We start from the raw sequence: 26,934 nt of genomic DNA on the forward strand, positions 1-26,934 counted from the left end.
ACCCAAAGCAGTCTTCTCATCTCAAAGGCAACTCCGTTTTTCCCTTTACTCAGGCTCCAACTTGGAGACATCCTTTGCTCACTGGTACTCTCATAGCCCACAAACAGTTGGTCAGGAAATCCTGTCGGCTCTACTTTCAAATTATTTCCAGAATCTGACTTCTTCTCCCTACCTTCAGAGCTGCCACTTTGTCTGACTCTCCCACAGTCTTTCACTCACGTTAGTGATGGGCCATCTCTGAGGCTCCTCCAAGGTGAGGCTGACACTGCCAGTCCAGGGACCACACTTGGGTGGCAAGGCTCTGGTGTGTTTCAAATGGAAGGATATCTGAGAGGGGGAGAGACTGGAAAAGAGGAGGGTGTCCTTGGCTGTGAAAAATAGGATATGGAGAGATCTACATGCAGCACGTGAGAGAAGACATTGGGGACAGTCCCAGCGAGTGGGGTCACCTGCCTGATGGCTCCCTTACTTCTGCCCTTGCCCCTAAAGTCTCTCCTCAACACAACACTCAGGTTGAACCGTCTGCTCAAAACCCGCAGTGGTCTCCATCTCAGAGCAAGTCAGTCATTACCATGACTGATCTGGACCATTACTGCCTGAGTTCCTCTCTTACTTCCTCCTCCTCTCTCCCTCACGGACCACTCAGTCACAAGGGCCTCCTGCTTTTGGCTTGAGCCTCAGGCAACTCCTGCGGAGGCCTTCTCACTAGTTGTCCTTTGCCTAGAAAGTTCTGTCCCATTATGTGCATGAGCTAAATCCCTCACTTCCTTCAGGACTTGATGCAAATGTCATCTCAGTTGGCCTGAGCACACAACTGCTCAATGAGCCCCTACCTGTCCCTTGCACCTTTCCCCAACTTCTGACCCTCTTTACCCTCTCTTAGTTTTCCCACAGCACTTATGTCTTACATACTCTACAATCTATTTCCTTATTACCTTAATCAGTTACTGCCTGTCTTCTGCACCAGAATGTAAGCACTGTGAAGGCAGGGACTTTTTTCAGCATCCTTCATTGATGTATGCCCATTACCTAGCACAGTGCAGGGCACAGAGTAGGTACAGAACGAATGTATGTTGAGTAGCTGAATGAAAGTAGTCTTTGGTGATAATATCTCCTACATGCAGAAAAAGCTTTTATCATGACAAAAAAAAATCCTAAGAGAAAACCCCCATTTTTAAAAAAAAGTCTGTGTTCTGGTAATAGTCATATATACAGAAATAGAGAATAGTACAATGAAGGCCATGGACTCAACACCCAGCTTCAACAATTATCAACACATGCTACACTTGTTTTAGTTATATCTCCATCCAGTTCCCCCAGCGGACTATTTTGAAGCTAGTCTCAGGAACTGTATCATTTATTTGTAAACATATCAGTATTATCTCTAAAATACAAGGACTATTATCACCCCTAACAAATTCAGACAACCCCACCATCACCGCAGGCCCAGGAAACTACTGATCTAATTTCTGTCACTCTGGTTTCACCCGTTCTAGAAGTTCATGTAAGTGGAATCATACTGCATGTACTCTTTTGTGTCTGGCTTTGCTCAACATACTGTTTTTGCAATTCATCCATGTTTCATACCACACCATATTTTAAAGTAGGACTGGAATAGTAATTGTCAAGGTTTTTGAGGAAAGCAAGATGAGGTGAAGGTTAAGTGACTTTACACCCTGATTAAGTTAGATACTGAATTTAGCAGCGTGCAAATCTCCAACCACAAGACAGGGTTAAATCCTCCCTATCCAAAGTGTCATCTGTCCCAGGGGTCAGTAGCTTTGGCATTCTCTGGCCGCTTGCTAGAGACGCAGAATACCAGGCCCTGTCCCAGACCTACTGAATTAGCGTCTGCATTTTAACAAGACACCCAGGCAGCTGGTGGGCGCCTTCCAGTTCCAGAAGTGCCTGGTTAAGTATTCTTTGGGGAACAGCTCAGTAGTCCCCGTGCCACATGGAGACTGTTGTGTCAGGGCTCACTGCTGCTGGTCACTTGACGTGAACTAGGCAAGGATTCCTAACATCACTTTGGCCTCTTTACAAACACCAGCTTGGCACCAGGGGGTGGAAAGATATGGAACACTGCAGGAGAAAGCAACTAATGTAGTCAAGTTTGAATTTCCTTCTTAAAAATACATCTGCCGCTGAGATTTAGGACGGCTAACTGGATTATCTAAACCACGATAGCCCAAAGAGCTCAAGAAGGGTGGCTGTGCATTTACACAGGGGAAATCATTCAGAACTCAATGGCTGGCAGTCTGAAATGGAGAAATCACACTGAAGAGCAACAGTAAGGGACAGTTCCTTTAAAGGAAAGAATCCTTGAATTCCTGCATATTCATCTAAAGCAGAAGGGTAGCTGGACTACAGGGGCTAAAAAAACTACTCGAGAAAGGATTCAGGTGCAAATATAAACAGTGACTTTTAAAATGGCTATAAAATCTCAGGATGCTTACACAACTCTGTCAGAACCATCAACATTGACCCAACTGCAGGAAGAAAACAACCTATGCGAGGTGGAGCTCTCCCTATTACATGGTTGAGAGGTTTCTAGAACAACAAGGCACACAGTCCCTGAGTAGGCACTAATAGAAGACTGAAAGGCAGAAGATATTCCCCATCTTAAGCGCAAGTGAAATGAACCTACACATTGCAGCAGTTTATCTGCCCATCCACTGGTCTCTGCAGCATCACCAGCAGCAGCAGGATACTCTCCGGCTTTGCTATCCTAAAACTGCCTAATTGTGAAGTTCAGAAAACTTTTTGTTGATTTTCATAAGGTCATGCTTGTTACATGCTTGTTACACTGGAGGAACCCAAGGCCCTCTGTCCTCCTTTCCTTCTCCCCCTTGACCAAAGGCTCCCTATTCTCCAGGGCAGGGATTGGATCTGTCATTCATTCTTCCTTCCTAACAGTTTTCATTAAGCTCGAAATATTTGATCTTGGAACCTAGTGCAAGAGCCCTGTGCTAACTTTCTATCTATTCCAGTGGATCTCAACTGGGGGTGACTGTGTCCCCCAGGGCGCATTTGGCCATTTCTGGAGACATTTTTTGGTTGTTACAACTCGCGGGCGCTACTGGCTTTTAGTGGCATTTAGTGTAGGCTGCTAAACATCCCACAATGCACAGCATAGGCCTACAAAGAAGAATCATCTGGTCCCAAATATCAATTAGTGCTGCTGTTAAGAAACCATGCTCTCCTATAATCTGTTGTCCAAGCAACAGCAAGAATCATCTTATCCAAAACAACCATCTGGGGATCTTTCTGGTCCTTTGAGATCACATTTCTTGGACTTGTAGTTGAGGCTAGCCAAGTTGACACATACAAAAAGCCAGGGCAGAGTTAAAGGCCTTATCACACCCAATTCACTGAGGACAGTGCCTCACTCATGGTTAGCACTCAGTAATTGTGACGACTGTCCTTACCAAAGACATAAAAATTTATTTAGCCCAAGATTCTTATACCAAACTGCTTGTGCATATAACACATTTTGATATTTTGAAACTGAAATTCTCAATTTCAACTTTACATTGACTTATATTAGCCAAAACATATTTTCATCCCTAACCAAAAATAGGTTATCTGTCACCAAGATGTCATAGATCCTTGACAGGCAGTATAAAATCTTAATAAAACCTTTAAGACTTTGGGGAAAAATATATGCAAAACAAAATGCAAGCTCAAGCACCTGCATAGGAAGGAGTTCCTAACAGCAGTGCCCATCAGAATCAGAGTCAACTTCAAACTTTTAAAAACTAAATATACTCCCGGCTAGGATTCCTCAAGACTCTCAAGGTCGTAGAAAACAAGGAAACAGAGAAACTGTCACAGACCAGAAAAGACTGGGGAGACATGACAACTAAATGCAGTGTGGTATCTGGATGAGACCCTTGAACAGAAAAGGGAGTACTAGAAAAACTGGCGAAATCTAAATGCAGTCTGAAGTTCAGTTAATAGAAATAACATTGTAGCATGGAGCTCTCAAGATGTTAACACTGGAGGAGTTGGGTGAGGGCTATGAGGGAACTGTCTGTGCGATCTTTGCAACATGTTTGTAAATCTGAAATTATTCTAAAATTAAAAGGGTATTTAATAAAATAATAAACAAACAAACCCAGATGATCCTACAGGAAGTTTGATCAAAATTCTGAGGTCCAGACATGTGTAGAGTGACAAAGCTCTCGTTGATTCTGAAGCAAACCCCAGGACTGAGACCCATCCCAGGCTTCCTTTCTGAAAGAGCATATCCTACTCCCAGTTCTTTTCTTTTTTTATTTTGGCCATGCTGCACAGCATGCGGGATCCTAGTTCCCCAACCAGGGATCAAACCCATGCCCCCTGCACTGGAAGTGCAGAGGGCCAACCGCTGGACCACCAGGGAAGTCCCCTATTCCCAGTTCTTGTTATAAAATCATCCCTTCAGGAAAACAGAGGATACCTGAGGGACAAGAGAGCAATGTCTGCTCAGAGTTTCTGCTGAGAAATTAGCTGTTAACCTTATGGGAGTTCCCTTGTACATTATTTGGCGTTTTTCCCTTGATGCTTTCAATAACTTTTCTTTGTCTTTAATTTTTGCCAATTTGATTACTATGTGTCTCGGCGTGTTTCTCCTTGGGTTTATCCTGTATGGGACTCGCTGTGCTTCCTGGACTTGGGTGGCTATTTCCTTTCCCATGTTAGGGAAGTTTTCAACTATAATCTCTTCAAATATTTTCTCTGGTCCTTCCTCTCTCTCTTTTCCTTCTGGTACCCCTATCATGTGAATGTTGTTGCGTTTAATGTTGTCCCAGAGGTCTCTTAGGCTGTCTTCATTTCTTTTCATACTTTTTTCTTTATTCTGTTCTGCAGCGGTGAATTCCAGCATTCTGTCTTCCAGGTCACTTATCCATTCTTCTGCCTCAGTTATTCTGCTATTGATTCCTTCTAGTGTAGTTTTCATTTCAGTTATTGTATTGTTCACCTCCGTTTGTTTGTTCTTTAATTTTTCTAGGTCTTTGTTAAACGCTTCTTGCATCTTCTCGATCTTTGCCTCCATTCTTTTTCCGAGGTCCTGGATCATCTTCACTATCATTATTCTGAATTCTTTTTCTGGAAGGTTGCCTATCTCCACTTCATTTAGTTGTTTTTCTGGGGTTTTATCTTGTTCCTTCCTCTGGTACATAGCTCTCTGCCTTTTCATCTTGTCTATCTTTCTGTGAATGTGGTTTTTGTTCCACAGGCTGCAGGATTGTAGTTTTTCTTGCTTCTGCTGTCTGCCCTCTGGTGGATGAGGCTATCTAAGAGGCTTGTGTAAGTTTCCTGATGGGAGGGACAGCTGGTGGGTAGGGGTGACTGTTGCTATGGTGGGCAGAGCTCAGTAAAACTTTAATCTGCTTGACTGCTGATGGGTGGGGCTGGGTTCCCTCTCTGTTGGTTGTTTGGCCTGAGGCAACCCAACACTGGAGCCTACCTGGGCTCTTTGGTGGGGATAAGGGCAGACTCTGGGAGGGCTCACGCCAAGGAGCACCCCCCAGAACCTCCGCCGCCAGTGTCCTCATCCCCATGGTGAGCCAAAGCCACCCCCCCGCCTCTGCAGGAGACCCTCCAACACTAGCAGGTGGGTCTGGCTCAGTCTCCCCTGGGGTCACTGCTCCTTCCCCTAGGTCCCGATGCGCACACTACTTTGTGTGTGCCCTCCAAGAGTGGAGTCTGTTTCCCCCAGTCCTGTTGAAGTCCTGCAATCAAATCCCACTAGGCTTCAAAGTCTGATTCTCTAGGAATTTCTCCTCCCGTTGCCAGACCTCCAGGTTGGGAAGCCTGATGTGGGGCTCAGAACCTTCACGCCAGTGGGTGGACTTCTGTGGTATAAGTGTTCTCCAGTCTGTGAGTCACCCACCCAGCAGTTATGGGATTTGATTTTACTGTGATTGCACCCCTCCTACCATCTCATTGTGGCTTCTCCTTTGTCTTTGGATGTGGGGTACCTTTTCTGGTGAGCTCCAGTGTCCTCCTGTGGATGACTGTCCAGCAGCTAGTCGTGACTCTGGCGTTCTCACAAGAGGGAGTGAGAGCGCATCCTTCTACCCCACCATCTTGGTTCCTTATGCCAAAAGCAGTATCATTTCTGACCAACTTAGCAGCATCTGAAAAATCCTGGTCTATTTATATATATATATGTACACACACACACACACACACACAATCACACAATACACACACATGTAAGTGCTCAACCCTCTACCTAAAGCCACTGAGTCCTCTGATCAAGCACAAAAATAACTCTTACAGTATTATAGTATTTGGTCATTAATTCATTCATCAAATAATTCATTTATGTATCAAATAATGAGTACCTACTATGTGCCAGGAACTGTTCTGGGAGCCGGGGATACAACAGCAGAAGAGCCAAAGTTTCTACCCTCACAAAAACTTTAGCATTACTACATAACATTTATCAAAAACATAGTAAATGCCAGTTATTGGCCCATGTAATCCCTTTACACGCATTTTCCCATTTATTCCTCACAGCAACCATATGAGGAGATAAAATTATTACTCCTAGTTTCCAGATGAGAACCCTGAAGCTTATGAAGATCTAGTAAATTACCCAAAGAAAGTGATAGCATATAAATTTGAATCCAGAGAGGGTAATCATAGCACTGGGGCTAATACTGCACAACCAGTGTTAGATGTCAACTGTTAACCTATCCAGTGGTGGCATAACGTGCTGACAGGACCAAAGCAAACATGAATCTTGCTCTCTTTACTCCAATGTGGAAGGATTCTGGAGCTTTCTTTCTTGCCTCTCTCTTCCCACGGCTTCTGGGTCTAGGAAGAGGAGTGCCCTTGCTTGCACTTGGTCCTCATTCTTCATTCCTTCCTCTCTCGTTCCTGGAAAGGGAACAGCAGGGAGGAAATTGCCTTTCCAGCCCACGCGCAACTGTTAGAAGGAAGCTCTGGCGGGCACCGAGCTCTTCCAGAAGCGGGATTCCAGGAGGAGCTGTTCCCTGCTCCTCGCCTTGGCTCGCCCACTTTTGGAAGAGCTTCATCCACATGCCACCTGTTATGTACAGCTCAAGGTCTGGTACTGGCTCCCTGTCAGAGCCCAGACAGGGCTCTCTGCTCCAGGTGGAGACCCGAGTAGTGGAAGGAAAGCGTGTCTAAAAGGGAAAGGGGAGAAAATGCTGGACTGCACCCTCTGAGCAACAGCCCTTGGAGACACCTCGAGAAGCAGCTGCCCAACTGGCAAGGCCTGTGTCAGGCAGCTGTGTGCCCAGGAATGGGGAGCAGCACACATATGGCAGAGTGGGGCCATGCCATCTGTCACACACCCGTGCCAGCCTCTTCGCTTTAGGCAAGGTGGGAGTAGGAGGCGTCAGGAGAAAAGCAACAGCTCACCAAGCCAGCCACACGCCATGGCTCCCCTCTAACAGGCTCTTCCTCTAAACATTTATACTCCTTCACTGCTGCCATATGGCAGTTGCCAGTGTATATGGTCCCATAATTAAGAGCATGGAGTTTGGAGTCAGAAAACCCTAGGTTTGAATTCTGCTCCACTAGGTACAGGTACAGATCTTTGAGCATCAGTTTCCTCTTTTGTAAAATGGAAATTATAATAATTACCCCTCAAGGTTGTTGTGAAGATTAAATTCAAGAGTAATTGCAAAGATCTAAGGGCAGTGCTTTTAAAAAAAACATAATAGGTACTAAGTAAACAAGGCTTTTTCCATGCTGAGTCAAGTCTCTGACTGTAAAATATTCTTCTTTCGTAGGTGGTAGGTCTTCTGTCTCAGTTTTTGGAAGTAGAAAGAGCAATGGTGCTTCTCAGTAAACTTTAATGTGCATTCAGAGCCCCTGGGGATCGTGGGAAAAGACAGATGCTGCTTCAGTAGGTCTGGGGGAGCCTGAGAGTCTGCATTTCTGACGAGCTCCCAGTGATATTGATGCTACTGGTCCAGGGACCACACTTTATGTAGCAAGGGTCTAGGAAACCAGCTGTGGTACCCTGGGTAAGCCATCTCACTTCTCTAGGCTTCAGCTTTCTCAGATGTAAAAATTTTAAAGTTTACCTAGATGATTTCACATTCCTTTCTTGCTATCATGCTGTGACAGACTATCTGAAAAACGGCTGCCTACAGTTCCTCCCACACTACCTTCTCTTGTGCAGTGTGACTTTGCTGCTCCCCTTCATTGAGAGGTGGAGCCCCTCCCCTTGAATCTGGCTGGTCCTGGGACTTGTCTGGACCGGGAGAATGTGGCAGAAATAAAGCTGTGTGACTTCCAGGATCTGGCCTGAGGAAGCTTAGCAGCTTTCCTTTTTGCCTTCTTAGGACCCAGCTGCCATGTAAAGAAGCTCAGGCTAGACTGCTGAATGAGAAGAGGGAGAGGACCACCTGCCCCAGCGCTAAGCACTGCAGCTGAGGGGCCAAACATGTGAGCATAGCTGTCTTGAACATTCCAGCCCCAGTTCCACCTAACTTTATGCAGCTATACAAGTGACTCCAGCTGAGATCTCATGCAGCAGATGAACCACCCCACTGAGCCCAATCCACAGAATTATGAGAAATAACAAATCTATTTTTAAAGCCGTTATGTTTTGGGGGTGGTTTGTTACATAGCAATTGATAGCTGATATACATGTTTTACTCACATAGGAGATAGTATAAACTTCAAAAGCCAGAACTGTTGGAAGAACTACAGAGAAACATGCCTACCAACTGGAGGGCAGAATATATGCCAAGAGCTGACTTTTACATTTACAGATCTCTGTTCTGTATTCAGTTCAATTTAATAAGTACTTATTCAGGGTTACTGTGAGAAAAGTTGGAGACATAATTCCAAGAAACTTGCAACATATTTGGGAATGGTAGTATGTTACAAAGAAAACATGCATCAATTAATAAGAGTGCACTAAGCCTGTATTTGAGAATCAAAATATTTTAATATCAACAATAAAATTCTATGGACACCTAAAAGGAGTTCAGTCAGTGTATTCTGGAGTTATTAGAGAATAATTCACCAGAGGAAGTACAACTTAGACCTGGATAAATGAAGGAATAAAAAGAAGTATGCAAAGATTGAGTAATGGTGTTCAAATTTGCTCTACAAAAAGGAAAAACTCGGCCCTATTGACAAATACATTCTAGAAAGTTCTCAAAGTCCTTTATACAGAGAATGACAATTTTAAACAGACCTTTGAAATTACTATTTGCTATGACACATGACACACATAATTTCACCAAATTAGTAAATTGTGGAGATTTAAGAATATTATAGAATATATGTGATAGAAATACAAATAGTAGAATTTCAGAGATTTAACACAGGTAAAAATTGTGAAGGAATAGTGTGAAAGCCAAAAGATGATGACATAGAACTTTGAAAGTGAAAAGAGTATACAAAATAGAATTGGGAAATAAATATAAAGGATTCAGTGTATGTAGTGATCATCTTTAGCCCTCTCATCCACATCCTGGTTATAATGTACTTCATTTTGGAAAGTATTTTCTATTAGGTGGTTGCTATTGGCAACGTGAAACCTCAGAATTAAAAATTTCCAATAATATTCCAATAAAATGAGTTCAATGTTTAAGAATAAGATGTAAGAAAAATAAAATTATGCTTATTTTTGTAATACTCTTTTAAAGCATTTTTTATAAGAAGACTATGCATTTACACATCATGTTTTAACCATATTGGATAATAAATCAACCAATACATTTTTTTAGAACAAGAAATTAATCTTGTAGGCACCCTCTCAAAACTCCATTTATCTGTGTTACCATTTTGCTACCTCTTTCCCCATGAAAACCCAAGGGGAAAGAACACAATCCTGACATACTGGTAATGTGAGACCTCAGAATAGTACTTGTTTTAGACGAAAGTTCCAACCCAAAATCATAGTCGAGTGTTCAAGTATTCACAAAGACCAAAGACCAGCTTAGTAAGGGTATAATGTTACCCTCCCACTAGCATATAGATCAGTGCCAGGTACATAGTCAGCAATCGACAATCACTACCTGAACATACGTCAATGCATGCAAGCTTTCTCAAGGACAGCCTTGGAGAAAGGAAGAAAATATAGGACTTCTTTTTTTTTTCCAATCTCATAGTTAAATCCTTTGAACATTCCTTCACTTATCCAGTTAACAATGAAGTTAAAAGGCCAATATTGAAAAAGCTACAGTAATTTAAAACCTAAGTAAAGGGGCTTCCCTGGTGGCACAGTGGTTAAGAATCTGCCTGCCAATGCAGGGGACACGGGTTCGAGCCCTGGTCCGGGAAGATCCACATGCCACGGAGCAACTAAGTCCGTGTGCCACAACTACTGAGCCTGCACTCTAGAGCCCGCACGCCTAGAGCCCGTGCTCTGCAACAAGAGAAGCCACCACAATGAGAAGCCAGTGCACCGCAGCAAAGGGTAGCCCCCACTGGCCTCAACTAGAGAAAAGCCCGGGTGCAGCAACAAAGCCCCAGCGCAGCCAAAAAAAAACCTAAGTAAAGGGATATTTATTTGTTGAGTACCTATACCAGGGTGGGGAAAAACAGACAATAAGCAAACTGATAAATTTATGGAATGCTAGATGACTGCAAGTACCCTGAAGAAAATTAAAGCTGCATCTAGAGGAGGAGAGCAGTGAGCACGAACAAGTTTTAGGTAAGGCGTTCAGGAAAATTTTGTGTCTGAGAAGGAGACATTTGAGCAGAGATGTGAGTGGTAAAATATTCCAGAAAAAGGGAGCCATTAGCACAAAAACCCTGAGTCAGAAAGGAGAGTTGCTATTAAGATATGACTAACAGGTTACAAAATTAATACTAAAAAGTAGAGAAACAGAATAAGCCAAAAAAATTAAATAACAAAAAATCAAAGATGGCTTTGTGTGTGAGTGTGTATATTCTCTGCTTTGGGGTTTTGAGTTCTGTATTGGGGAGGAGAGATGGCATTCCTCCGGCAAATAAATTAAAGACACAGAACTTCCAACCCATTAGCTTCAGTCCCCTGGGAGGATTCTGTTCAATCCTGTCAGCCATTATCTGTAACACAGGATAACCATCTTTACCTGAGAGTGGGCTTTGAAAGGGCAAAGCATAGTCCTTGTCACAGGAGGGTCCTTCAAGTGCATGTTGAATTGACTGGGGAAGGACCTTGTGACATGTCTGTTTGCTTTTCAGAACACTGAGTTTGTCTGTGCTTTGTAACCGGGAAAAAACAACAACAACAAACGGTCTGTCTAAATGGATCTCCTCTCTGTAATTCCAACATCTTTCCTAGCTGTTTCCTTCTAGAAATCCACTTTATTGAGGCAGTAGGAGACTCCCTAATTGTCATCTTAAAAATCTTCAGAAAATAGAAGGGCATTTTGGAAAAAATTATGAACGGGGAGTACGTATTGGCGAGGTTTGAATTACTGATTACTATCGGATACACATTCTTGATTTGTGTCAGAAGAGCTGAGAAACTGACAAATATGATTCCTCAGGGCAGGTACCTCTTTGCAGAATAAAGCACTCTCTAAGCTGGGCATCTCACAGGGGCACCTTGGTTTCGTAAGTATTTAGACATAAATTCATCCCAGCTACTGAAAGCGTAGATGGAATAATCAATCACACAAATGAGCCTTAATAAGATTTTGCTTTATTTGAGTATATATTAAACTCAAAGCTTTGACATAATAGCTTTTGTGCACAGTTAATTTAATAAAGTCTATTGAATAGAGACAATCTGTTGGGCAGCACTTCTAAGCCTTTACTGGCAGGGAGGGAGCCATACGCCTCTCTGAGAAACTGAAGAAAGTGATGGGCCCTTTTCCCCTGAAAAAAATGCTTAAACAAATAAGAATCTGCATTAAGTATGGAGGAGTTCATGGACCCCCGGGTCTGTTGTTGAAGCCCCCTGCCTCGAAGACACTGGAAGACAAAGAACGTGACAACAGTAACACCTCATGGCTGCGTGGCACTAGAAGAGTTTTAATTTTATAGCTGATGTGTATACTCAAGCAGGCGGTGTTGACATACAGCTGTTTTTAACACTAAAATTTTTTTCTAATTGTGGTAAAATATACATAACATAAAATTTACCATCGTAACCATTTTTTAGTGTACAGTTTACTAGTGTTAAGTATACTTACATTGTTGTACAACAGATCTCCAGAAGTTTTTCATCTTGCAAAACTGAAACTCCAACAACTCGCCATCCCCCTGCTCCCCACCGCAACTACCATTCTACTTTCTGTTTCTATGAATTTGACTACTCTAGGGACCTCAAACAAGAGTATTTGTCTTTTTGTGTCTGTCATTTCACTTGGCATAATGTCCTAAAGGTTCACCCTTGCTGTAGCATGTGTCAGAATTTCCTTCCTTTTAAAGGCTGAATAACATTCCACTGCATGTATAGACCACATTTTGCTTATTCATTCATCTGTGATGGACGCTTGGTTTGCTTCTACCTTTTGGTTGCTGTGAAAACGTCTGCCATAAACATGAGTATACAGATATCTCTTCGAGAACCTGCTTTCAATCCTTTTGGATGCACACCCAGAAGAAGAATGACACAATGAGTCTGATGGAGCCATTTTTATGGGCCCTCTTGATGAAAGGAACACTAGGACTCAGCAATTTTGAGTCAGGTCCCTTGCCAAAAGGGACCCTCCAAAATGTGAGACTGGCATGTCGTTACCAAGTCATGCATAGGACAGACTTCTGTGATCCTTATTCTATACTTAACCCCTCCTCAATTCTACGAATTTCACTTTCTACTTTATTCATTTCAGTTATTTTTTTGAATTTGTGTAAGTATCCATTAACTTTATAATAAAAAGGCAATAAAGATCGTTCAAAGTCTGTTAGAACTAAGTATCTAAGGGTATCTCAACTATCTCTTAAAACCATCAATTCAAAGGAAATTTATAATATGAATATTGGTGAATGGATTCTACAGAGAGAGAATATATATTGGGTTGGCCAAAAAGTTCGTTTGGGGAAACGAGCTTTATTTCAAGACTTTCTGTACAGTATGGAGCTGAGAATAGGAACACAAATTCCTCCTCTTTCCCCCTAGTGTCCAACATAACACTGACCAATAAAATTGAGTATGCTCAAGAGGCCTTCAAATATCAGAGGTGTCTATCCTTGAGTTATCAAATGGAAAAGGAAATAAGTTGAATTTTTAGTTAAGTATAATTCTCTGTTAAATGTAAACAAGTAGAGCCATTGTAATTTTATAGGTGAAATTAATTAACACGAGGTATAGACCATTCAAGATGTCTATGTTAGCTCCAAGAATGAGTGGTCACTCAGCTGAGAATGGCCTTTATGAGCTGAGGACAATGGTTAGCATGTGACTCCTCGTTATGGGTGGTTTGCCCGCCAGAGGGTGCCTGAACCTACTCTTTACCTCCTCACTTCTAACTCCCACCTTCTCCAAAGCCCACCACAGGGGAGATGAGGCCCTAGGATGGAGAAAAGACATCCATTGGTTTATTTCCTGGTTATCAGAGCAGCTGGAATTTTAATGATTTGGTCTTGGGCCATGTCAATGCAGTGGTATCAATAACTATGTGAGTCACAAGAGCTCTAACAACACAGCTGGGTCAAAACTGTTTCATTAAAAAATCTCTTTGGACTTCCCTGGTGGTGCAAGTGGTTAAGAATCCACCTGCCAATGCAGGAGACACGGGTTCGATCCCTAGTCCGGGAAAATCCCACATGCCGCAGAGCAACTAAGCCTGCGAGCCACAACTACTGAGCCCACGCACCGCAAATACTGAAGCCCGCGCACCTAGAGCCCGTGCTCCGCAACTAAGGGTAGCCCCCGCTCGCCACAACTAGAGAAAGCCCACGCGCAGCACCGAAGACCCAATGCAGCCACAAAAAAAAAACTCTTCAAAACACCATGTGTCCATTTACATTATCCAAAGTCAAATCCAAGAACTTGGCTATGGTATTCCAAGTTGTTGTGGATTCAGGTCATCAATAATTGACTTCAGAACATACTCCATTTGGAAGTGTCCTCGATTACTTTACAACTCTTCCTGTGCATATATACTGGAAGATTCAGTCCCCTTAGCAACCGAGAATTTCTACTTGTCTGCTTATGGCTGTTTTCAAGTACCACAAATATTTACAAAGGGTCCAGAGGCTCTCTCTCCTTGTAGACTCTGTTTTCCGAACTGATACTAGGTCTACTCCTTTTTTTACCTCCTCTCTAGCCTGCCCAGATCTTAGTATAATGCTCTACACATCCAAGATATTTGTTAATTTTAAGACTTAATTATCTTCTAGAAAGATTAGAGAACCTTTACCAGGATGTCATAAAAAAGGAATATGGATGGATGAATACCCTTGGGTTAGAGCATCACCTAGATGCATCTCTCCTTTCTCTCACATAAGGACAGGTCCTGATGGCAAATCATTGAGAATTTTGGTGAAAAAATTAGATTTTTTTCCAGCTTTGTTAAGGTATAAAAATTGATTATTTAATCAATTTCTCAGGCTCTAATTTCTATCTTTGTGCCAGTGAGTCCCAATTTGTATTTTCAGCCCAGACTGCTCTTTACAGCTCCTGCCTACTAGGTATTATTACCTGAGAGGCCCTTTACACTTCAAAATTGTCCAAAGTTGAGCTCATTTAGCCTTTAAATATCAACTGCATAAAAGCTGGAACTTTGTTTTGTTCACTGTTGGAATCCCAGGACCTAAAATAGTGCCTAGCATGCAGGTGGGTGCTCAATAAAGATTTGTGGAATGAACTGATGATGAATGAATGCATGAAAATGAATGAATGAAAAGATCCTCCCAGAAGGCAGAGTCTTTCAGTAATGCTCCACATGTCACAAGAGGGTTCTCCAACACTTGACAATTAAGATGGAACCCTATACCTCTTCCCATTATCTCATCCCTCCAGCCTCCTTTCTCTTTTATCAAATCGCCCTCTCTGCTGCCTCATCCCCATCCACCTCTAAATATGCTCAAAATCTACTATCATAAAACAAGATGTTCGTTTATTATACAAGTCTATCTATAAATCTGTTCACTCCGTATTCCTATAATTTTGAATACCCTAGAGTTCCCAAAACACACCCCACTCTTTCTCTCCTCTGTGCCTTTTTCAGGCAAGGAATGGCTCACTTGGAATGCCCTCCCACTCCCCTGGAGGAGCTCTCTTTTGCCTAGCTATCTCCCTCTTATCCTTCAATTCCCACTGCAGGTATTATCTCCCCTATGAAGCCTCTCCGGTACCCATCTCCTCCCAAGCAACCAGGCAAAGTGTTCTTCCCCTGGGCCCTCGTAACATCCTAAGCCAGGCCTTCGCAAACTTTTTCACATCTTGGTACACATAGAAAATGGCTGAGGGTAAATGGATAAGGCTGCGCATGGCCTGGGTCTCAGGCCATCACAGTCTTGGTGCAGCACCATCTAGGTACACTTGTGACCCAGTCATGGTACGCCAGTGTGGCACGTCAAGACTGTTGGTAACTGCTCTCAGCATGTTACAATCGCTACATTCGCCCCACTGTACTATAATTATTTGTTTGTGTTTGTCCCTCATTGCACCTGTGAACTCCTCAAGGGCAAGAACTCTGTTTTCTCATTTTTTATGTTTTAAATTATCACATACTAAAATTGACCTTTTTTGGACATATAGTTCTATAAATGTTGTCACATGTATAGATTCCTGCAACCATGACCACAATTAGGATACAGAATAGTTCTGTCACACAAGGCACTATCACATATTCCTTCCACCTCTAACCCCTGGAACCCACTGATCTGTTCACTCTGTCACTGTACTTTTGTCTTTTTGAGACTGTCATACAAATAGAAACATACAGTATGTAACCTTTTGAAACTGGCTTCTTTCACTCAGCGTAATGTGTCTGACATTCATCCAAATTGTTACGTATATCAATAGTTTGTTCCTTTTTATTGCTGAGTAGTATTTCATTGTGAGGATTTAAGGCAGTTTGTTTATCCATTCATCCACTGAAGGATATATGGGGTGTTTCCAGTTTGGGGTAATTTCTAATACAGCTGCTATAAACATTTGTGAAAGGTTTTTTCTGTGAACACGAGTTTTCATTTCTCTAGGGTAAATACCCAGGAGTGGGATCATATGGGTTTACGGCAACTGTATATTTAGCTTTATGAGAAACCAACAACTGGTCTCCAAAAGCGATACTGTTTTGCTGCTATATCTTACTGGCAATGTGTGAGACTTTCAGTTGTTCCACATCCTTCCTAGTACTTGGCATTGCCAGCATTTTTCATTTTTGCCATTCTGTTAGGTGTGTTGTGGTTTCTCATTATAGCCTTGACTTTTATCTTTGTACCCCAGCACTTAGCACATTGGTAGATCCTCAATAAGTATTTGTTGAACTGAAATAAACTTATCCCATTTTTTCACTCCTGTTTCAAATTCACTAATGTTTTCACTATACTTTCTACCAAGCTTTGTGCTTAAAAACCAAAGAAATTGCACAGAAGTACTAAACTCCCTCCTATCCTCCTGTACTCACTCCTTTTCCCAAGTCCTAAATGAATCACTCTTCCTATTAAAAGATTGATATAGCAATATAATCTATACCTTTCACTCAAACTTAAAGACTTGCAAACAAGGTTGCTTTTGAAAGGCTCCACTATCACTGCTACTAGTACTAAAAATAAGAATCACCATTGGTAATTAGATAATTGGATGAGCCAGGCACCATGCTAGGGGCTGTCCCTATAGTAACTCACTTACCCCTCCAACCACACGAGGTAGATATTACCCTCTCTTTACAGATGTGGGGACTGAGGTTTACTGAAACTGACAAACTTGCCCAAAGTCATACAGCCAATAAGAGAAGGCACCAGAGTACACACCCAGGTCAGGCTGGTTCCAGAAACCATAGTCCTAAGCATCCTCTGTGGCTGCTCTCCTGGGCAAAGGAACCAGTTGCTCTCTAATCAACAACAAAAACAATCTCAAGTCACTTTAATTTTGAAGGAATATAAAACTTCAGGAAAGTGAACCATTCTCCTCCTCACATCAGTCTTATGATAACTCCTTCAGATCAGCAATGAAGCACATGGATGAGGGGTGCAGGGACCCCTAGTCTGGGAACACTGAACTGCTTGAATGGAGGACAGACTCAGGATTTTAGATCTTATTCCTGTGAAGCCAGCAGCAGACGTGGGACTCAATTGAGCATCACTTGTTGCACTATGAAAATTATCCCCATTCACTGAATCTTGAACCACATTTACATACTTCTATACTTCAGAGCATCCTCCATGGGAGACATGAGCTGAAGTTATAATAATGGCTGCTTTTTACGTTGAGTCATAAAAATAAAATAGAATTATATATATATATATAATAAAATTAATAATGTACTAACCTGAATCATCTAATGACTAAGCACATCCAGGGATAACATAGAACTTCAGTCTTTAGAGATATACCTAGCATTAATTCTAATAAAACAAGACATACTAGACTTTTCACTGGATGCATGGAGTTAAAACTACGGCCAACAAACCATCAAATTGGAATTAAGTAGTTTGGCTTTAGTATTTTGATTTAAAACATTTCTTCTCTCTTTTATTACCTACTTTCTCCCAAACTCATAAACAATATGCTTGGAAGCGGAATCTATTTCTTTTTATGTTATTGACCAGGCAAGAAAGAGACACAAGTCTCAGGATCCTATGTCTTAAGGAGTTCCTTTCCTTAGCCCAAATATTCAATCATTTCACCCTTCAAGTATGAAATCAGCAGGAAAATGTGTGCACTAAGAAGGAAAGCTATCCAATGAAATTATGTGACAAGCAAACAGTAGTTTTGAGGGATCATCATTGCTACTTCCAAAATGTCGACCGTTTTGTGTGTTTTAGTCCCACATAAGGACAGCATCAATTTCTAAATTGTTCTTACAGTGAACCACATAACAGAAAGAGGTTTCATTGGCACTCATGCAAATGAGTTAAACTGTTTTAAAACAAAGAGTGCCACCAAGTGATTACTGTCGTGGAAAATTATGGCACCTCTAAAAATTATTTGGCTCAAAGTCCCAAGTAGTAAAATTCAAGGGTAATGAATTTCATCCATTTGGAGAGCTTCTTTAACCTGTGGCAGTTCCTTTATACTTGGGCCTCCACACACTGTTCCTATTGCAATGCTTAAACACTCAATAATTATAGAGTCTACTGAAAGAATGTCATTGAAACAAATTCATAAGTGGCTTAAAATACACAGTGCCAGTGCTTAATGAGGAAGCATTAAATAGCAGAATGACTGGGAACTTTCCAATCAGCACTCCAAAATGTACTCATTACTGACAAATTTCTCAGACTTGAAACTTTGACAATCTCGAGAAAGAATTCCATATTTATATAAACCATAAGCCACTCAGCAATGATCTGAACTTGCTGTAAAACTGTGGTTTTTCTCAAAAGAGAAAAACTTCTTTATCAAGACCACTGAACACAAAGAAGCGATTAAACACACACCAATTTGCATAGCCAACATAGCATTTTCTGTTTAAAAATCAAAACTTTTCATCCAGACAGATACATTTGTCTCTGAGAAGATACCTTTTTAAAAGAAAATAAACACAGCACAATCCAATTTCCCTTGCAAAAAGTGCAATCAAAAGTTTACTGAATTATAGCCTATTATAATACCATATATAAGGACGAGCAGCTGATACCAGTTTCTCTTTTCCCCAAAATCCCTCTGGACATTCAGTCTTAAGGAAATAACCAGAGTAGTATATAGTTTTGTACTTTTCTTTTACAGGATATTCCCACCTCACCTGCAATATTCTTTTGAAATATTAGAATTACCGGGACAAAAACTCAGAAGCATCTCATCACTTTTCTATCGAAGGCATCATTCTTATATAATTCTGACACATGGCTTTCAACCCTTGTACAAAAAAATTCACCCTACCGGAAAACATGAGCTAATCTCCAAAAGCAATGATAAGCCCCTTGATATTTGCACTTGAGGACTATTACTCACTGGCATATGTGTGCTCCTTCATCCTCTACTGACTTGCCGAAGCCCCAGGGGATGGAGAAGTTCAGCCAAGTTGCTCCTTCAAGATCCTCATCCATGGTAGCAAGCCAAACCAGCTCACCTCTGCCTAAAGATGGAAAGAAAGAACTCGGTTTTTGAGTCCTTTATAAGAAGAATGTTTGTATCATAACAAACAACTGCTAGACAAGAAGAGTGAGGGGGAAGGAGAGGAGGAATCGATGCTGCGAGGCCAATCGTATTTCATCACTCAGCTACTTGGAAACCAGATATGCTGAGACAATCACGTGCTTTGAGAGATTTGAGGATGCAAAAGAGGACTAGCTCTGTCTTTTGTAAATTATTAACAGGGACTTTCTTCCTGACCATGAGCAAAGATTCACAGGTTACTCGTTTCAGAAAAAAAAGCAATCAGGTTTGGCAGGGAGCACATAAATCGACAAGTCAAGAAACAAGATTTATGATCAGAGCTCTGCCACTGACCCCTATGAATCAGGACAACCCTGTGCAGTTAGAATCGAAGCAATGTTCCATTGGGAATAAAGCGGCACCTTCTAAAGAGGCCCATAACTGCAATTTCAGCATTTGCCTCTGATGAAAATGAATATTTGCTCCTCCCATCTGAGCACTCACGATGGGCTATCTGGCACTGTCAGCTGGACTGAAGCCACACCTGCATGCAATCCTCACAGCTCTCCTAGGTTTCAAAGTGCGGTGAACTTCTCACATGGCTTGCTTGTGTTTCGTCCAAATTTGAGATTTAACATGCCTGCCTTAAAGCCATTCGAAGTTGCCAGTGTTAATGCTAGATCCTACCTAGTAATTTAAACTCAGTGGGAAGATGCTGATTCAGAAAGCTTTCAGAAAGCACTGGCTTCCCGTGACACAGACGGGGACATTTGGGGCACACTGTGTTGAGTGCTATGGAATGTCTCCTTTTCTCTAGACCAGGATTTCTCAACCTCAGCATTACTGACATTTTCGGCTGGATACTTCTTGGTTGTGGGGCTGCCCCATACACTGGGGGATGTTTGGCAGAATTTCTGGCCTCTACCCACTAGATGCCAGTAGCACCTCCAGTTGTGACAACCAAAAATGTCTCCAGACATTGTCAAATATCCACTGGGAGGTAGAATCACCCGGGTTGAAACCACTGCTCTAGACCCAATTCTTTAGTGAAGTTTTTCAAAACAGGAGGAATGTTATTTACATTTGAGATAGGCTCATGCCAGAGACAGGTGGTAGGTAGTCAAGGCTGTGGGTGAACCCTACGACTCATATGCAGGTGGCCAATTCGATTTGCCTTAATGGAGACACATTCAAAGTGGGGAATATAGGTCCACTGGTTAGGACTCAGAGTTTTCACTGCTGGGGCCCGGGTGCAATCCCTGTCGGGCGGGGAACTAAGATCCCACAAGCCAAAATAAATAAATAAATAAAGTGAGGAATACAAACTCCACATTTACATTTGCAAACTGCTCACTACTTGTGATGGTTAATTGTATGTGTCAACTTGACTGGGCCAAGGGATGCCCAGATATTTGGTTAAACATTATTTTGGGTGTATGTGTGAGGGTGCTTCTAGATGAGATTAACATCTCAACCCGTAGACTGAATAAAGCAGATCGCCTTCCTCAGGGTGGGTGGGCCTCATTCAAGGGAGAATTCACTCGCCACCTGACTGTTTCCGAACTGGGACATGGGCCTTCTCCTGCCCTTGGACTGGAACTGCACCACTGGCTCTCCTGGGTCCCCAGCTTGCAGATGGCAGGTCATGGGACTTCTCAGCCTCCATAATCATGTGAGCAGATTCCTTAAAATCAATCAATCAATTTGTATGTACACACACACACACACACAGACCTGGAGATACTGTGGGTTTGGTTCCAGACCACGGAAATAAAGCAAATATCACAATAAAGCAAGTCATGAATTTTTTGGTTTCCTAGTACATATAAGAGTGATGCTTACACTATACTGTAGTCTATTAAGTGTGCAATAGCATTATGTCTAAAAAAACAATGTGCATGCCTTAATTGAAAATAGTTTATTGCTAAAAAAAATGCTAACCATCATCTGACAACACAGGGTTGCTCTAAATCTTCGGTTTGTAAAAAATGCAATACCTGCGAAGTGCAATAAAATAAGGTATGCCTGTAAATACAATAATAGCAATCTATTTAAATTCAACACTGAGAAAATTTGGCGCATGGTTTCAAAACAAAAAATACAGATCAGCCAGTCCACAGGTGGTGGTGGACATCTTCTCATTAAGAAGACTGTCAAAAATAAATAAATAGGGCTTCCCTGGTGGCGCAGTGGTTGAGAGTCCGCCTGCCGATGCAGGGGAAACAGGTTCGTGCCCCGGTCTGGGAAGATCCCACATGCCGCGGAGCGGCCGGGCCCATGAGCCATGGCCGCTGGGCCTGTGCGTCCGGAGCCTGTGCTCCGCAACAGGAGAGGCCACAACAGTGAGAGGCCCACATACCGCAAATAAATAAATAAGTAAAAAAGAAGACTGGCAAAGGACTTCCCTGGTGGCGCAGTGGTTAAGAATCCGCCTGCCAGTGCAGGGGACACGGGTTCGAGCCCTGGTCCAGGAAGATCCCACATGCTGCAGAGCAACTAAGCCCATGCGCCACAACTACTGAGCCAGTGCTCTGGAGCCCGCGAGCCACAACTACTGACCCCGCATGCCGCAACTACTGAAGCCCACACGCCTAGAGCCCGTGCTCTGCAATGAGAAGCCCGCGCACCGCAACGAAGAGTAGCCCCCACTCACCGCAACTAGAGAAAGCCTGCGCACAGCAACAAAGACCCAGCACAGTCAGAAATAAATAAATTTATTAAAAAAAAGAAGACTGGCATGCCTAGAAGGAACCCTGCAATGGGGAAGTTGTCTTGGGAGAAGGAACAGCCTTCAGAGCCTCAGAATTTCCTTTCCGAGTAGGAGTGGGTGTGATCAAGAGGAAAGTGAGTTCCTCACGTGGTACAGTGTGTCAGTATGGCTGTCTGTCCACTCCAGGGCTTATTGTGGAAGTTACTATGGAGGGGTCAGTCTCTGAAGGGTTGAGGTTTGTGCTTTGAGGTTCCTATGGGAAAGGGTATTGAGTGGGCAGGGAAAGAAAGGTGCTGCATTCCATTTCCTTTGGTGTAAGAAAGAGTTTTTAATAAAGCAGAATGGTATTCCGAGATGTGTAAACCACGTCCCCCTCTATGGACTGGATTGTAGGAGGAGGAAGCTGTGTGCCTTGGGAACTGTCCAGGGTGCTCAACGTGGCCTGGAGAGGGGAAAGACCCTCCACTTGAGCGCTGGGTCCCAGAAGCAGGAGCTTCAACAAATAAAATCTCTTTATGTCTAGCCTATTTCCTATATTTATTCCTTGGCTGGGTGCTGTGGATTCTTCTTTCCTTTTTTTTAACTTGGGAACACTCACTGAATTGCTGCACTTTTACATTACAGCTGGATATCAAGGATTTATTAAACGCCTACTGAGTGGCCTGTGCAATGCCAAATATGAAAGACTTAGATCACATGTTGCTACCCTCAAAGAACTTATATTCGAGGATGAGAGAGAGAGATGACAAATATCCAAGAGCAGCATATTTGAAAGATTACATTTCATATTTTCATTTTATGATTTTACATAAAATTGGATCCTTTTGCTTAGTTTAAAAAACTAAAGGTACACTTTGAGTAACTTTTAAATTACTTATGAACATAATCATCTTTTTTGACTAGCCAGTAGAAAAATACTACTATTTTTTTAAAATTATTTATTTATTTATTTATTCAATTTATTTATTTTTGGCTGCATTGGGTCCTTGCTGCTGTGCATGGGTTTTCTCTAGTTGTGGCAAGCGGGGGCTACTCTCCGTTGTGGTGTGTGGGCTTCTCATCATGGTGGCTTCTCTTGTTGCAGAGCTCGGGCTCTAGGCACACGGGCTTCAGTAGTTGTGGCACGTAGGCTCTAAAGAACAGGTTCAGTAGTTGTGGCACGCGGGCTCGGTAGTTGTGGCTCATGGGCTCTAGAGTGCAGGCTCAGTAGTTGTGGCTCATGGGCTCTAGAGTGCAGGCTCAGTAGTTGTGGCTCATGGGCTCTAGAGTGCAGGCTCAGTAGTTGTGGCTCATGGGCTCTAGAGCGCAGGCTCAGTAGTTGTGGCGCACGGGCTTGGTTGCTCCACGGCATGTGGGATCTTCCTGGACCAGGACTCGAAGCCATGTCCCCTGCATTGGCAGGTGGATTCTTAACCACTGTGCCACCAGGGAAGCCCAAGAATACTATTTTAGAGCTGAGAAAATAATTTTATACTCATCTAAAGGAAGGTGTTGAGAATTATTTAGAGCTGCTCAGATAAAGTCCTTAATTCTGGGTCTGACATTCAAGGCCTCTGCCATCTCTTTCCAGCCTTGCTTCCTGGCCCTGCCTCCCCCTTCTGCTCTTTCTCATACTTTTCATGTCAATTATATTAAAGAATGCAACGAGCTCCCTGTGATTTTCCACCTCCAGACATCTGGGTTTTTTCTCTTCCCTCCCATTAGACCACAAATTCCCTTCTTCCTGACCAAAATCAATCCTTCCCCAAACACCAGATTCATAGCCCATCTCCTATGATGCCTTCCACTTTCTCCAGGAGAATTCATCTCCCCACCTGGGTACTTCTAAAGGACGTGGTACCTCTGTAAAAGCAGCTATCGCACTCTGCCTTCCGTTGCAGGGACTTCTGTTCAATTTGCTAAACTCACTGACCATTCTAGTATGCTTTTTGTAGACACTTTAGGATTTTCTACATAGCTGATCGTGTGACCTACAAATGAAATCAGTTTTACTTCCTCCCTTTCGAATCCTTCTCCCCATACTGCCCACCCCCACCTTGCTTTAATGTACTGGTTAGAACCTCCAGTATAATGTTGAAAAGAAGTGGTGAGAGTGGAAATCCTTTCCTGTTCCTGACCTTATGGGAAAAGCATTCTTAAGTAGTTTTATACAAAGAATTGATAAACCGAACTTTATCAAAATTTTTAAAATGTGGTCTTCAACAGTGTATGATGTAGAGAAAATATTTTTGTGTTTCTGAATGAATTTTGCTGAGAACTTGGGATCCTGAGCTAAGAGCAACCCTTGGGAAGGTAATTAAGAACTAGGTACACACTGAGAGAACTCCAGACAGATGGACTTAACTCTGGGGGTATGTGTTTACATTTCAAGGGAAAATGAGGCTCAGGGCCTTGGAGAGCCAGAGACATTCAGGCTTATGCGGTCCCTGAAAAGATTTCACTACATTCCAAAAGGTTAGGGTAAGAACCTAGGATCCTTTCACCCTGTCTCCAAGGAGCCAAAGTTTTATTCCCTCTTTTTGAGAGAAGAAGGGGAGGCAGCTGCCTCTTTCTCTTGTTTACAAGCAAAGAAAATCCATTTTTCTTCATTCCTCACCTATGGATTATCTGGCCCCTCACATAAGAGACTCTTCCATCTGGCTTTCATGTGATGCCCCAGGGGTAAGATCTGGGGCAAGGGGACCAATGCAGTGATTATTAGGTAAATAACACTAATGACAGTCTGTCTCTGATTCAGAAAGCGTCATGAACACATTCAGGATAAAATTAATGAAGCTGGATATTAAAAACTCAACAAAAAGACACTGGGCTTTGATTTCTGTCTCTCTTGCGGTTGGAGGCTGTAAAGAAAAGGTCCTAATTTTCTGAGAAATGGCACATGCCCTCCGGGCAAAAGCAGTTTCTGTGCTCATTTACCTGCCACTTTTCTCATTTTTTCCTTCATTTTTTTTTCTTTTATTGTGGTAAAATATACATAACATAAAACTTACCATTTAAACCATTTTTCAGTTTACAATTCAGTGACATTAGTACATTCACAATGTGCAACCAGCACTACTATCCATTTCTAGAACTTTTTCATCATCCCCCAAACTCTGTACCCATTCTACAATAACTCTCCATCACCCCCTCCCCCAGCCCCTAGTAACCACCATTCTACTTTCTGTCTCTATGAATCTGCCTATTCTAGGTACCTCATATAAGTGAAACCATACAGTATTTGTTCTTTTGTCTTTGGCTTATTTCACTTAACATAATGTTTTCAAAGTTCATCCATATTGTAACATGTATGAGAATTTCATTCCTTTTTATGGATGAGTATATCCCACTGTATGGATAGACCACATTTTGTTTATCCATTCATCTGCTGATGGACCCCTGGGTTGTTTCCATCTTTTGGATGTTGTGACTAATGCTGTTATGAATACTGGTGTGTAAGAATCTGTTTGAGTCTCTGCTTTCAATTCTTTTGAATATATACCTAGGAATAGAATTGCTGGATCACATGGTATTTCTAGGTTTAACTTTTTGAGGAACTACCAAACTATCTCACACAGCAGCTACACCATTTTTCTTTCCCCCCAGCAGTGCACAAGGGCTCCAATTCTCCACATCCTTACCACCACTTGTTATTTTACCTCTTCCTTCACTTTTTTACTTTTGTCAGCTCATCAGTAATTTTAAGCTTTTAAAAAAGTATTTTATCTAGAGAATTGGTCTGAATAATCCTGCTACTCTTAGAAGCCGGAGACCTCCTTTTCCTTTTTTTTTAAACAAATTTCCATGACAATATCACACAGAGTTGGTACAATAAATCTCAAAGTAATATCATTGGCTCTACAGCACCTGGGGGAAGTTTTATTTTTGATAGAATGCTAAGAACAAGTACATCTTTAAATTTACATTAAAATATATATTATTTTGAATTCCTAGGTTCATTTTTAGTACTCCTCTTTATACAAATTTCTGCCTTTCTCATGTGGCTGACATGGTATTAACATGAAATGAACATATTAACTCTAAAAATACATCATGGGGCTTCCCTGGTGGTACAGTGGTTAAGAATCCGCCTGCCAGTACAGGGGACACAGGTTCGAGCCCTGGTCCGGGAAGATCCCACATGCCACGGAGCAACTAAGCGCGTGCGCCACAACTACTGAGCCTGTGCTCTAGAGCCCATGAGCCACAACTACTGAGCCTGCGTGCCACAACTACTGAAGCCCGCACCTCTAGAGCCCGTACTCCGCAACAAGAGAAGCCACCGCAATGAGAAGCCCACGCACCGCAACGAAGAGTAGCCCCTGCTCACCGAAACTAGAGAAAGCCCACACGCAGCAATGAAGACCCAACACAGAAAGAAAGAAACAGAGAGAGAGAGAGAGAGGAAGAAAGAAAGAAAGGAAGGAAAGAAGGAAGGAAGGAAGGAGGGAAGGAAGGAAGGAAGAAAGAAAAGAAAAGGAAACAAAGGCGGATCTATTTTTTAAAAAATAAAATAAAATAAAAATACATCATCCACAGAGTAAGTTATTTTAAGTTAAAATCACCCTTTGGAGAGCAGCCTACTTGGTGTTTTGTAAAAATGTTTTTCTCTTGTAACAATAAAAGCTGACTTTAATGAAAATTGAGGAAATGTCGGCACTAGTTTTCTGTTATCTATACACTGTCATTTATTTTTCTATTTTCTTTTGTTTTCTCTGTAAAAGAATAAGGAAAATATCACACAGCTTGCTGAGAATAAGACCAGTCTTTTTCAACCTTGAACTTATAGTTAGAAATAACTGACACAGAATGAGATTTTATCCTTCTTGCAGAAAGAAAAGGAAATGTCATTAAAAACATAAATTGATTACAGCCTTTTGAAATTGAAGGGGAAATTTTCCTCCCAAACTCTTTCTCACAATCTAAATGCTCCCAGTAATATTGCTCAAGGTTCAGATAAGTCGGCTATTAAGTAAATTAGCTTTGAACATACAAGTGGCATCCAAAAACCTGTCTAGCCATGAAAGATTTAAGTTGAACTCTACCTGCAATGAAAAAAAAAAATGAGGAAAGGATTACAAAAGCTCATTACTTAGAATTCACATAGCAATTCATG

The sequence above is a fragment of the Mesoplodon densirostris genome, chromosome X (genome assembly GCF_025265405.1).
Source record: "Mesoplodon densirostris isolate mMesDen1 chromosome X, mMesDen1 primary haplotype, whole genome shotgun sequence".
Taxonomy (NCBI): Eukaryota; Metazoa; Chordata; class Mammalia; order Artiodactyla; family Ziphiidae; genus Mesoplodon; species Mesoplodon densirostris.